The 14,922-nt window shown below is 44.0% G+C and overlaps 1 long non-coding RNA gene across 2 annotated transcripts; it reads right to left on the bottom strand.

The window, feature by feature from the left end:
• Positions 1 to 11,558: 11,558 nt before the first annotated feature.
• Positions 11,559 to 14,906, bottom strand: LOC105473828 (uncharacterized). 2 transcript variants are annotated; one of them, XR_011610192.1, is made up of 3 exons: positions 14,811 to 14,906; positions 13,243 to 13,410; positions 11,559 to 11,697 (listed from the first exon to the last, which is right to left on the bottom strand). It is a non-coding gene; the product is annotated as an uncharacterized lncRNA (long non-coding RNA). The 2 variants fall into 2 exon arrangements; XR_011610190.1 differs by lacking the exon at positions 14,811 to 14,906 and adding an exon at positions 14,587 to 14,802.
• Between the last annotated feature and the right edge of the window lie 16 nt (positions 14,907 to 14,922).

Raw genomic sequence — 14,922 nt, forward strand, 5'->3', positions numbered from 1 at the left:
CTGTTCCTGGGGTTGCTCTGCTGCCACTCCCCACCCCCACTTACTTAAAGAACTGCTGTGGAAAATCAGTTCCACTTTCTTCCGTAAAACCCACAGCACTACTGGTGCATTCTGATTTACCTTTGTTAAGTAGAACCTTCTTATTCCCTAAGAGATTTTCAAATAAGTCTCATATTCCTGTTAACATCACCCTTTTTGCCAATAATCAAATCAAGCAGATTGTGTTTTTTTCATGTAACAATTCCAACAAGAAGATGTAAACCATCAATTCAGGATTGTTTTCACTTTCTTTTTTTCTTTTTTTGAGATGGGACCTCACTCTGTCACCCGGGCTGGAGCTAGAGTATAGTGGTGTAATCTCAGCTTACTGCAACCTCCACCTCCTGGGCTCAAGCAATCCTCCCACCTGAACCTCCCAAGTAGCTGGGACCACAGGCTTTTGCCACCATTCCCAGCTAATTTTTTGTATTTTTGGTAGAGATGGGGTTTTACCATGTTAGCCAGGCTGGTCCCAAACTCCAGAGCTCAAGCAGTCCGCCCGCCTTGGCCTCCCAAAGTGCTGGGATTACAGATGTGAGCCACCCCACCCAGCTTTCACTTTCATCCATATGTTTCACTTTGGAAATTCAAGTTTGCTACACATTCACTATTCATAAAATAAGTCTAGTAAAGTGTTGATACATAGTCTTAGTAAAATGTTTAACTCGTTCTTTGCCAAAGAATAATTTGAAAAATGAGAAAACTGTCACTCCCCTCTTTCCTCCCTCCTATAGCCCTGCCTAAAATAAAAAATACTGAACAGCTGAGAGGGGCTGGTTCAGAGGCGTCTATGTCACCTGTCTACGCCACCTCTCTTACCCCAGGTTTCCATGGGTTACAGAAATTTATTTATTGAAAGAATTGTGGTTTGAAAAAATTAACTTCTTCAAGAAACCCACTGATGGGAGCATTTGGGGATCCTGCATTGTTAAAATATCTATTTGTTCACACAGGTAGATAAAGAACTGAATGATCTCTTCAAAAAATTCAGCTTAGGCCTTGTTGATTCTCATTGGCAAATTCACTGAGCCAGAGTTCTTCCAGTAAATTCACTGCTTTTTTTAAAAAAAAAAAAAAAAGCTTATGCCAGGGCCAACTGGAAATGACAGTGCCTGCCCCAAGAGTTCCCTATGCTGGGGAAGAGAACACCTGTGAACAGGGCCTCCATGCACAGCCGACTGGGGTAAATACTTGTCAGGGGGGCACCAGTAACCAGGAGAGACTTACATAGTAGCCGTAGTGACTTAGCACTTCCATTTAGTCTCTTCCTTGGGCCTCTGGTCCACAGTTCATGTATGGGTGTTTCCCCTTCTCTGATAATCTAGGTGATGCCCAGGTGATGCTCTTGTGGCCTACAAGGCCTCCTCTGTCTGTATTTGTTGTATTTTTCAGTGTTGGTTTTTCATCACCTCAGTGTCCAACTTCATGATGTTCCTAGCAGCTCATCACTCCTATGTCATCCCTGATGCCTAATGTTGAAAGATTACTTTGTGTCAAACCAGTCATTGATATTACCAGATATTCCTTTCTAAAAATATGTCTTCCAACCTCAGTGACCCCGTTCACCTGTGTCCTTCTGCCCTCTCCTAACCATGGTGAGGTGGAGGAGCTGCAGCTGGTGCGGCCCTGTGGGTCAGTAGTCTCCTTTCCTATTCCTGAGAGGTTTCCGCCTCAAGTTAGTCTGAAAAGAGAAAACCTGTATCCCTGGGGAGTGCTGTGGCAAGGAGCCCCAGATAGACCAGAAGACACAGGTGGAGCCCAGTGACTTCATGGATCCCACTCACATGACCGTGTGCTCTGCCACACCAGTCACAGTGGCATGTGACAGAAACCATGGTCATTGTAGGAAGGGCAGTGGGATGTGGAAGAGCTGGCGAGATATCCAGGCGAGACTAAAACCCGTGGGGATGGCCTCCCCACCCACATCCTCTCCACTTTACTGCCATAGAGGTTTCTGAAACACCTTTGACCATTCCACCTCTTCTTCTTGCCTTCAGAATAAGCATTCCTGTGCCTGGCATACAGAGCCCATTGTCACTGGGCCCCTGTCCACCTGCCAGCCACTGCCCTGAAGACCCTGGCCTCAAAGTAGTGCTTCCATGCTATGAGATGAGGTCCACTCTTCCAAGACACTCAGCCTCCCTCTTGGGACTCCTTCAAGATTTAGTTCATGCAGTGCCACTGCTATGAAACTGTTCCTGCTCTTACAGGTAGATGAACACTTCCTGAGTATCCTCGTCTTTCCCAAGTTTCCAGAAGCACCAAGGGTGTGGACTGCACTTACTCACATATGTATTCCCGCCTCTCCCAGGAGTCAGCATCTGGAGTACAGGCCTTAGCCAGCTGCAGTAACTGAGCAGGTTACTACAATGTGATTTTTGGCTGTTGAGTAAATATGTAGTAGCTTAAGAGCACAGTACACCAGCTGCAAGCCTGCTTGTGGCAGTTAACCAGGAGCTGGGTGCACTGACCAACCCAGGCAATAGCTGAGTTTGGCGTCTGGCACCACCCAAGCGAGGTAACTGCCTTCCATCAGCTGACAGATGCCAAGGCTGAGCAGAGTGTGCTTTGCTTGAGTAAAGCTTGTGGGGAAATGCTGCAGAAAAGAAGAAGTAATATCCTGGAGACTCTAAGGGTAAACATGATTTTAGAAATGAAGTGTAGGATCAAAAAAATATTTTAGGGAAGAAAAATTCACATGTTTAGGAAAATGCAGTAAATTGCACCTTTGACTAAAAATTAAAAAGCCCTAAGTAGGCAATAGGCCAAAGGGAAAGGAAACAGAATGAAACTATAAAAGAACCTAGATGAGGAAACTAAAATCATCATCATAAAGTGCACAGCAAAGGGCAGGATTGATGCTGAGAAAGTAGATCAATGATGTGGAGGCAAACTTGAGGGATTCTCCCAGAATGCAGAAGAAAACAGACAAAAGCCATCAGAAGGAAGATAACAGAAAGGACAGAGGGGACTTGTGCTTACAGCTTGAGTAACAAGGATTGAATCTACCCTCCTATATGAAATAAGCAAAAACCCAACAGTATCTATGGGTTTTCAGGCTTTCAGACATGACATCAGGCAGTTCATGACAGCGATTTTAGTTAACAGTCTCCTAACAGAAATGTCCAAGATACAAATGAAAATCACTCATCATACCAAGAACCAGGAAAATTGCAACTTAAATTAGAAAATACAATAAACTGACACTAATCATGAGCTGAATCAGATGGAATTTTCTTACAAGTATTTTAAAGTACCCATCATAAAAATGTTTCAAAAGCTGATTATGAATTGTTCTGAGACAAAAGAAAAAAATAGAATATCTCTACAAGGATATAGAACTTAGAAAACCAAATGGAAATTATTGAACTAAAATGTGCGGTGACAGAAACTTTAAAATTTTACTGGATGGGCTCAATAGTACAGTAGAAATAGCAGAAGATACAATCAGCAAATCTGAGGACAGATCAATAGAATTTACTAAGTCTGAAGAGAGAAAAACCAAAAAGGGGGAGTCCAGGAGGACAAAGCCTCGATGGAACAATGACGAAACATTCTATTTCCTATTGAGTTCCAAAAGGAGAGGAGAAAGGGAATTAACACTAAAAGAATATTTGAAACAGTAAAGGTGAAAACTTTGCAAATTTTATGGAAAGACTGAAACACAGATTCATGAAGCTGAGTGATCCCCACACAGGATACACTCAAAGAAATTCATGCCAAGAGGCCAGGCATGGTGGCTCACGCCTGTAATCCCAGCATTCTGGGAGACCGAGGCGGGCGGATACCTGAGGTCAAGAGTTTGAGACCAGCCTGACCAACATGGAGAAACCCCATCTCTACTAAAAATAAAAATTACTGGGCATGGTGGTGCATGCCTATAATCCCAGCTACTTGGGAGGCGAAGGTTGTGGTAAGCTGAGATTGTGCCATTGCGCTCCAGCCTGGGCAACAGGAGTGAAACTCTGTCTCAAAAAAAAAAAAAATCCATGCCAAGGAAAATAATAAATTAACCATCTAAAAACTGAAAACAAAAAGTTCTAAAAGCAGCCAGAGGAAAATAGTGCATCACCTATAGGGGGACACCAGTTTGAAAGCAGTGAATTTCTCCTCAGAAATCATGGAGGCCAGAAGGAAGTAGCATGGTATTATAAAAGTGTTGAAAGAAAAATAACTGTTAACCATGAATTCTATATACAGCAAAACTTACTTTTAGCAATGAGTGAAATCAAAACATTCTTGGATGAAATAAAACAAGAATTAGTTACTAGCAGATCTACCCATAAAGTTTAGCTAAAGGAAGTTCTTCAAACAAAAGAAGTGATAAAATAATGAATCTTCATAAATCGTATGTGTTGATTAAATTTAAAATCATGCTGTCTGATGCGCAACATAATGATATTTAAAGGTAGAGGAAATAGGGCAGGGTGCAGTGGCTCATGCCTGTAATCCCAACACTTTGGGAGGCCAAGGCAGGAGGATTGCTTGAGAGCAGGAGTTTGAGACCAGCATGGGCAACATAGCAAGACCCCATCTCTAAAAAATCATGGGGCCTTGTGTGGTCGCTCACACCTGTAATCGCAGCACTTTGGGAGGCTGAGGAGGGTGGATCACTAGGTCAGGAGATCGAGACCATCCTGGCCAACACAGTGAAATCCCATCTATACTAAAAATACAAAAAAACTAGCCGGGTGTGGTGTTGGGCACCTGTAGTCCCAGCTACTCAGGAGGCTGAGGCAGGAGAATGGCGTGAAACCAGGAGGCGGAGATTGCAGTGAGCCGAGATTGCGCCACTGCACTCCAGCCTGGGTGACAGTGCGAGACTCTCTCAGAAAAAAAAAAAAAAAAAAATTAGCCCGTCATGGTGGTGTATGCCTGTAGTGACACCTACTCAGGAGGGTGAGGCAGGAAGATTACTTGAACTCAGGAGTTAGACGTTACAGTGAGCTATGACTTGCTACTGCACTCCAGCCTGGCCAACAGCAAGACCCTCTCTCTTTAAAAAGAAAAAAAAAGAATAAAATTAAATGCAAGTAAGATTTCCTTATTTCATTAGAAGTGGTAAAAGACACTAGCAGACTTAATAAGTCACATATGTATATTGTAATACCAGAGCCACTAAGGAAACTACAGAGACACACTAAAAGACAGTATGAATAGAAATGATATCAGTGAAATTGGCAAATAATTTATTTTGTTTTTTTTAAGACAGGGTCTCACTCTGTCACCTAGGTTGGAGTTCAGTGGCTTGATCTCAGCTCACTGCAACCTCCGCTTTCTGGATTCAAGCAATTCTCCTGCCTCAGTCTCCCGAGTAACTGGGATTTCAGGCATGCACCTCCACACCTGGCTAATTTTTCTATTTTTAGTAGGGACAGGGTCTCACCATGTTGGCCAGGCTGGTTTGGAACTCTTAACCTAAAGTGATCCACCTGCCTCAGCCTCCCAAAGTGCTTGGATTACAGGCGTGAGCCACTGCGTCCAGCCAAGAACTTCTTAATCAAGCGATTCTCCTGCCTCAGCCTCCTGAGTAGCTGGGATTACAGGCATGCACCACCACACCCAGCTAATTTTGTATTTTTAGTAGAGACAGGGTTTCTCCATGTTGGTCAGGCTGGTCTTGAACTCCTGACCTCAGGTGATCCACCCACCTCGGCCTCCCAAAGTGCTGGAATTACAGGCGTGAGCCACCATGCCTGGCACACTATCCCTCTTTCACATCCTCAAACTCCACATTAGCCTTAAACACATTCACAATGAAAATGCACAGCCTGGACACTACTGGAGGGAGCAGAACGTGGCTGGAGATCCTTCGAAGCCTCATTCCTGGAGAAATTTGTCTTTTTCTTGCTATGCTGCCCAGGCTGGAGTGCAGTGGCATGATCTCACCTCACTGCAACCTCCGCCTCCCAGGTTCAACTGATTCTTTTGCCTCAGCCTCCCGAGTAGCTGGACTACAGGTGCGCGCCACCACACCCTGCTAATTTTTGTAGTTTTGGTAGAGACGGGATTTGACCATGTTGGCCAGGCTGGTCTCAAACTCCTGACTTCAGGTGATCCGCCCACCTCAGCCTCCCAAAAGGCTGGGATTACAGGCATGAGCCATCTCGCCCAGCTGAGAAATGTGTCATTTAACAAATCTTGTAGTTCCATGAAAGACCCCACTTGCAAGGCTGTATTTGACTTGAGTTAGAGCTTACTGAGGACAAAACTGCTTTTCCCAGGTTGCAATATATAAGTTCAATATACTGTAATCATTAGCAATGAACAATCTAAAAATGAAATGAAGAAAAGCAATTCCATTTGCAATGGCATACAAAATACTTAGTGATAAATTTAATAAAAGAAACAAGACTTAGAGACAAAAACTACAAAATGCCAGTGGAAGAAATTGAAGACAAATAAATGGAAAGCCATTCTGTGTTTATGCTTTGCAAGACTTAATATTGTTAAGATAACAGTACTCCCTAAATGATATGGTTTGGCTGTGTCCCCACCCAAATCTCATCTTAAATTCCCACATGTTGTGGGAGGGACCCAGTGGGAGGTAATTGAATCATGGTGGCAGGTCTTTCCCGTGCTGTCCTCATGGTGATGGGTGAGTCTCACGAGATCTGATGGTTTTATAAGGGGGAGTTTCCCTACACAAGCTCTCTCTTTGCCTGCTGCCATCCACATAAGATGTGACTTGCTCCTCCTTGCCTTCCACCATGATTATGAGGCCTCCCCAGCCATGTGGAACTGTGAGTCCATTAAACCTCTTTCTTTTGTAAATTGCCCAGTCTCAGGTGTGTCTATCAGCAGCGTGAAAATGGACTAATACACTAAATAAACACACAGATTTAGTGCAAGCCCTCTCAAGCTAATCCTAACAGTCTTGAGAAAATTTAAGGGGTCCTGAATAGCCAACACAATCTTGAAAAGGGACAAATTTAAAGGACTCACACTTTGTGATTTCAAAACTTAACTATAAAGTCATAGTAATCAAGACAGTGACATAAGGAGACATGTATAGATTAATAGAGAATGAAGAGTCCAGAAATAAACCTATACATCTATGGTCAATTGAGTTTTTTTTTTCCAAGTGACAGGGGTCTCACTATGTTGCCCAGGCTGAACTTGCACTCCTGGGCTCAAAGGATTTTTCCACCTCAGCCTCCTGAGGATCTGGGACTATGCCTGACTTGATCAATTTTTTTTTTCTTTGAGGCAAGGTCTGGCTGTATTGCCCAGGATGCAGTGCAGTGGTACGATCTCAGTTCACTGCAACCTCTGGCCTCCCAGGTTCAAGCCATCCTCCCGCCTCAGCTTCCCGAGTAGCTGTGACTATAGGCATGCACCACCATGCCTGGCTCATTTTTTTGTATTTTTTGTAAAGACAGGGTTTCACCGTGTTGTCCAGGCTGTTCTCGAACTTATGAACTCAAAGCAGTCCACCCACCTCGGCCTGCCAAAGTGCTGAGATTACAGGCATGAGCCACTGCACCTGGCCTACAGTCAATAGATATTTGATGAGTATCAAGACAATTAAATGGTAGAAAGAATTGTCTTTTCTTACCTCATGTCATATAATACAAAGATTAAGTCAAATGAATTAAAGACCTAAATACAAGAGCCTGGCCAACATGGAAACCACGTCTACTAGAAGTACAAAAATTAGCTGGGCGTGGTGGTGCACGCCTGAAATCCCAGCTACTTGGGAGGCTGAGGCATAAGAATTGCTTGAACCCGGAAGACAGAGGTTGCAGTGAGCCGAGATTGAGCCACTGCACTCCAGGCTGGGCAACAGAGCGAGACTCTGTCTCACACACAAAAAAGGTTTACTGGTTGCTAGGGTATGGGAAATGAATACTAATGAGCACAGTTATTTCTTTTTGTGGTGATGAAAATATTCTGGAATCAGTGGTGCTGGTCACACAACCTTGGGAATAGATGAAAATCCACTGAATTGTGTACTCTAAAAGGGTGAAGGTTATGGTATGTGGATTATATCTCAGTTTTTGAAAACAGTATAAAGAAATCAAGACAGAATACTGAAAACTGTTCAGGTAACCCAAAGGAAGGCAAGTAAAGAAATACAGGCTGAAAACCAGATGAAACAAACAGAAAACGGTAGATTTAAGAGCTAACATATCAGTAATTATCTTAAAAAGTCAAAGATTGGCAGAGTGGATTAAAAGACACAACTCAATTATATTCTGTTTAGTAGAAACTCCCATCAAATTAAAAAACATTTGTAGATTGAATGGATGAAAACAGATATGCGGAATTTAATTTAAAAAAAAAGCAACAGTGACTATATTGATATCTGATCACTTAGACTTCAGAGCAAAGAAAATTGGCAGAGACAAAGAGCGATATTACATAACAGAAGATTCACCACCAGACAGTCCTACGTGTGCCTTTACCAACATCAGACTCAAAACACATGAAGTAAAAACTGATAGAGCTGAGACAAATCTGCAGTCATAGTTGGAAATGTCAGTTGCTGAGTCATTACAGTGAACATGCAATTACTGTATGCCCCAGCTACTACATTCCTGACCATTTATCCCACAGAAATGAAAACTTATGTTCACACAAAAACCTTTACACCAATGTTTATAGTAGCCTTATTTATAACAGCTATAATCTGGAATCAGCTCAGGTGTCCTTCAACCTGTGAATGGTTAAACAAACTATGGTACACATAGACCCTGGAATACTACTCAGCAATGAAAAGGAATAAGCTATTCACAGCAACTTGGATGAGTCTCCAGGAATTACACTGAGTTAAAAAAAAAAAAAAAAAAAAAAAAAACAAGAAATAACATGCTGTATGTTTTTGTTTATATAACACATTTGGAAAAACAAAATTTTAGAAACAGAAGAGTTTAGTGGCTGACAGGAGTTAGAGGCAGGAATGGGCAGGAGGAGGGGGTGGATTTGTTTTAAGACTAATACAAGGACCCCTGTAATGATGGAAATGTTGTATCTTGATTGTGGTAGTGGATACACAAATGTACACATCAAAAAACTGCATAGGGCTAAACACCCCACAAATGAGTAAAGCTGGGGAAATCTGAATAAAAACAATGAATTGTATCAATGTCAATATCCTGGTTGTGAGATATATATATTTCTTTTTTTGATACAAAATATTGCTCTGTCACCCAGGGTGGAGTGCAGTGGTGATCTCGGCTCACTGCAACCTCTGCCTCCTGGGTTCAAGTGATTCTTCTGCCTCAGCCTCCTGAGTAGCTTAGACTACAGACACGCTCCACCATGCCTGGCTAATTTTTATATTTTTAGCCGAGGCAGGGTTTCACCATATTGACCAGGATGGTCTTGAACTCCTGACCTCGTGACCCGCCCACCTCGGCCTCTGAAAGTACTGGAATTACAGGCATGAGCTGCCTCACCTGGTCCTTGTGATGTTATACTAGAGTTTTCAAGATGCTAATCATTGTGGACAGCTGGGTAAAGGATTTTTTTTTTTTTTTTTTTTTTTTTTTTTTGAGACAGAGTTTCACTCTTGTTGCCCAGGCTGGAGTGCAATGGCGCGATCTCGGCTCACTGCAACCTCCGCCTCCCAGGTTCAAGTGATTCTTCTGCCTCAGCCTCCCAAGTAGCTGAGATTACAGGCATGCACCACCACACCTGGCTAAGGTTTTGTATTTTTAGTAGAGATGGGGTTTCTCCGTGTTGGTCAGGCTGGTCTCGAACTCCCGACCTCATGTGTTTCTTCCACCTCAGCCTCCCAAAGTGCTGGGATTACAGGCATAAGCCACCGCTTCTGGCCAGGATCTCTTTCATTTATTTACATCTGCATGTAAATCTACAATGATCTCAATAAAATTTTTAATTAAAAATATATATCCAGGCCAGGAGTGGTGGCTCATGCCTGTAATCCCAGTACTTTGGGAGGCTAAGGCAGAGGCCAGGATGGCTTGAGCGCAGGAGACCAGCCTGGGCAACATGGTGAGACCCCATCTCTACAAAAAATACAAAAATTAGCCAGGTGTGGTGGCATGCACCTGTAGTCCCAGCTAGTTGGGAGGCTGAGGTGGGAGGATTGCTTGAGCCTGGGAGGAGGTTGCAGTGAGCTGAGATCACACCACTGCACTCCAGCCCGGGTGACAGAGCAAGACTCTTGTCTACAAAAAAAAAAAAAAAAAAAGAAAGAAAAAGAAAAAAGATAAATATCCAGCAACCATCAGAGAAAATATACTATGCTTAGCATTCAATTAAAAAAAATTACAGGCCGGGCTCGGTGGCTCACACCTGTAATCCCAGCACTTTGGGAGGCCAAGGCAGGGGGATCATCTGAGGTCAGGAGTTTGAGACCAGCCTGGCCAACATGCAGAAACCCTGTCTCTACTAAAAATACAAAAATTAGCTGGGCGTGGTTGTGCATGCCTGTAATCTCAACTACTTGGGAGGCTGAGGCAGGAGAATCACTTGAACCCGGGAGGCGGAAGTTGCAGTGAGCCAACATCGCGCCACTGCACTCCAGCCTGAGTGACAGAGAGAGACTCCATCTTAAAAAAAAAAAAAAATCAAATAGAGAAAGACACTGGATGACTTTAACAGCAGGTTATATGTTGCAAAAGAAACATGGACTTCAAGGCAGAGCAACAAAGACAATCCAAAATAAAGGAAAAAAGTGGGAACCTCTCCCGCCATGAGAACTTCATGAGCTGTGAGATAACTCCTAATTGTGAATCCCCAAAGAAGCAGGGGAGAAAAATATTTCAAAAGAAAAATTTTCCAAATTGATAAGCACTCTAATCCAATGGATCTAGAAAGGTAAACAAACCCAGAGCACGAGAGCATGAAGAACGCCACACCATAATGAAGTCTCATAGTGAAACTGCTCAAAACCAGCGACAGAGCAAAATATTTTAAATACTTTTTAAAATTGTTTGTGAAGAACGGGATCTCGCTATATTGCCCAGGCAGGTCTGGAACTCATGGGCTCAATCTGTCCTCCCACCTCTGCCTCCCTAAGTGCTGGGAGTACAGGCATGAGCCACTGTGCCTGGCCAGAGCAAAATATTCAAAGCAAGCAGGAAGGAAATAAAGAGACAACATAGAGAGGAACAAAGATAGGGGTGACAACAGATGTCTCGTGCAGACAACACAAGCAAGAAAATATTAAAGAAGTAACTGTAAAGTGCTGAAAGAAAAAAACTCAAGCCAGAATTCTAGATCTAAGGAACATATTAAATATGAAGGCAAAATACCGAGTTTTCGTGTGTACAAAAGCTGAAGGAAGCATACCAGCAGACTAGCAATACAAAGTCCTCTGGCAGAAGAAATGATACCAAATGGAAACGTGGAACCACATCAGGGTTTCTCCCCTTTGGCACTGATGACACTTTGGGGCTAATAATTTATTGTGGGGATGCTCAGTAGTATAAATAGCCCCTACTCACTACAGCCCAGAAGCACCACAGCTCCCGTTATGGCAACCAAAATTGTCTCCAGATACGACCAAAGGACCCCTGGAAGGAAAAATCACCCCTGCCTGAGAATCACCGTATTCAATGGACGATTTTATTTCATATTTTCCATCTCTATCCTTTTGAGCAATAATCAGAGAATTCCTAGGACCAGTTCACGAATTCACTCCTCAGCTATGCCTATTCTGCTCTTCAACCCATCTGTTGGGGGGTTCTGAAAAAAAAAAAAACTTTTTTTTTTTAGAGGAATTTTAGGTTCACTTGAAAATTGAGGAGTTACCATATATCCCCTGCCTGTGCACACACACAACCTCCTCCACTATCAACATCCACTGTGGTATTTTTTGTTAACAAGTGATTAACCTTCATTAACAGATCATCACCCATAGTCCATAGTTTATATTAGGATTCATTATTGGTGTTGTAGCTTCTGTGAATTTTGACAAATATATTACATGTATCCACCATTATAGTATACAAAATAGTTCATTGCCCTAAAAATTCTGTTCTCTGCCTATGCATCCTTTCCTCCCCCAACCCCTGACAACTCTGTTTTTTAAACTTCGATTATTAATGTCCAGTATCTCTTTTCACTGTTCTTGTTTCATGACTGCCTTTTTTTTTTTTAAATAAAATACCCATTTGTCTCAAGATCTTGCTGTATTGGAGACTTACTCTGATAGCTCTATTAACTTTTTCCCTTAGGTGAGAATTCTATTTGGTGCATGTGCTATCTTCATGGAGATGGCATTCCTCAAATGTCTGGCCACTATGGGGCAATTGCGTTTCTATTAGAGACATGTTGGTAGGTCATGTTGCATGTGTAACCAGTACACTTGGAATGGCGGTAGCCGCTGCTGCATGTTGCACCCTTCACTGTTTTCAGCTGGGCTATCTCAACACCTAGGCTTCTGTTTGTTTGTACTCAATTCTTTCTGGGTATCACCATTCCATGTTGGACACGATCTTGTCTGACTCCACCACTACACTCACTATGTCCACCTGGAAACACAAACCTTATTTCTGCCTAGGTGGCCCAAGGAGTGCTTGGGATGAATCATCACCTTGTCCGTTGTCCTTAGGCTTCTATCCTTACGGCCTTCCAAACAGATTTAGAGAATGAACTCTCCCCATACCTATCAACTTCCCTAGCCATCTTTGCTCTTAACTTCATCCCCTATCGTCTCCTCCAGGACTTTGGCTCCTCTTTCTGGCATGGCCTGTTAGCTACCTCCCTTTACCCTATGAACATGGTCAGTCTCTATTTGCTCTTAATCTTTTTTTTTTTTTTGAGACGGAGTCTCACTCTGTCTCCCAGGCTGGAGTGCAGTGGCATGGTTTCAGTTCCAGTGTGTAACCTCCACCTCCTGGGTTCAAGTGATTCTCCTGCCTCAGCCTCCCGAGTAGCTGGGATTACAAGCATGCACCACCACACCGGGCTAATTTTTGTATTTTTAGTAGAGATAGAGTTTTGCCATGTTGGCCAGGCTGGTCTCGAACCCCTGACCTTAGGTGATCCACCCACCTCGGCCTCTCAAAGTGCTAGGATTACAGGCGTGAACCACTGCGCCCAGCTTGCCCGTAATCTCATACGCCGTTTTAATTCCTCCTTTCTCAACCATTTTAAGAGTTGAGTGCATTCTTCATTTTTTCATATTGCATCTTTGCATTCTAACTTCCACGCCTCTCCCACAACTGAGGCTTCTTCGCTAGTTTATCGGTGCCTCCTAATTGTTATGCACAGTAGACTTCGGATTGCCTCTCAGTCACACTTGACACTATTATCTGTCTTCTTGGCTTCTTTGACATTCCTTCCCAATTCACTTTCCTTTCCTCCTCTTTTGACTGTTCTCATGCTCCTGTGCATCCATTTGCTTCTTAAATGTTGGTGGGCCCTTTGCTATTGGCTGCATTTGCAAGAAATGAGCTGCGTTTATAGGGAAAAATGAGAGAGAATGAGTCCAGAAATGTGCAGATCTGCTGTGCTGGAAAAGTCAAGTTATTCTGGACCCCAACAGGATATAAAATAGAGAACGCCCCTGAAAAGCCAATTAAAATTCAACCTCTTGGCAAAGCATGCTTGAAATCGAATTTTGGCTCCACCGCTACTCGTGTGAACTTGGGCAAGATGCCTTTCTGTATCTTGGATTCCTCATATACAAGATACCTACCGGACTGGGTTAATCATCAATATTAAATTAGTGAACACATGAAAAATACTTAGAACACTGCCTGGCATAGTTCAAGGCTCAATTAAAGTCAGACACACTATTATGCCAAAACAACAACAACAACAACAACAACAAAAAAAAACCAAGGGATAGTAGGATGGCTTCGTGAGAGTTCAGGGATTTTTGCTCCTTTTTACCACTTTCACAACTGACTTTTCTTAACGGTTGGTGGGACACCTAAATGGTGGATGTTTACACTTGTGACTGTCTCACAGACAACTCAACATGTCCAAAGCTCAACCCATCATCTTTCCCCCTCCCGTGTTCCCTCTTACCCCAGATAAAGGCACTAACATCTTTCCAGTCACTTGGCTAATCCTTGCTTCCTTCCTGTCCCTCATGCCCCAATTCCTATTTAACGGCCTAAACAGATCTTGAATTAATCTTTTCTGCGTTTCCACGCCCACTTAGAGTCCCTCATTTCTCGCCCTTTCTTTTTTTTTTTTTTTTTTTTTTTTTGAGACGGAGTCTTGCTCTGTCACCCAGGCTGGAGTGCAGTGGCCGGATCTCAGCTCACTGCAAGCCCCGCCTCCCGGGTTCACGCCATTCTCCTGCCTCAGCCTCCCGAGTAGCTGGGACTACAGGCGCCCGCCACCTCGCCCGGCTAATTTTTTTTGTATTTTAGTAGAGACGGGGTTTCACCGTGTTAGCCAGGATGGTCTCGATCTCCTGAACTCGTGATCCGCCCGTCTCGGCCTCCCAAAGTGCTGGGATTACAGGCTTGAGCCACCGCGCCCGGCCTCTCGCCCTATTTTTTCAATGCCCTCCCATCCTCTACTCCAGATCCCCTTCCTCGACGCGTGACTCCAACTTCACGACATCCACGTCCCCTATGGAGCCGCTCCGACTACGGACGCGCAGGTCCAGCGGACCTGCTCATCGCTGACCAGGGCGGCCTGCGGGAGACTCCCGGGGCCCTGCCCCTACCGCCGTGGTTCCGGCACTTCCCCTCGAGTGTTCGCGGCGAACAAGGCCACGCGGCCCCGGCTCTCCCGGAGCGCACGGTTCCACGCGCATGCAGCCAGAGGGGGGCACGCGCAAGACAGCACAGCCGCCTCGGCTTCTCAGGTCCAGCTCGGGCCTAGCCTGCTCTTACGCCGACTAGCCGGCCGCAGCCCGATAGCGGCCCTGCCCCAGAGAGCGAAGGTCACGAGGCTCCCCCGGAAGTGAAGTTGCGGGGATTTGCGCCAAGTTCCCGGGAAGCTCTG

Source organism: Macaca nemestrina, chromosome 11, assembly GCF_043159975.1.
Source record: "Macaca nemestrina isolate mMacNem1 chromosome 11, mMacNem.hap1, whole genome shotgun sequence".
Classification (NCBI taxonomy): domain Eukaryota; kingdom Metazoa; phylum Chordata; class Mammalia; order Primates; family Cercopithecidae; genus Macaca; species Macaca nemestrina.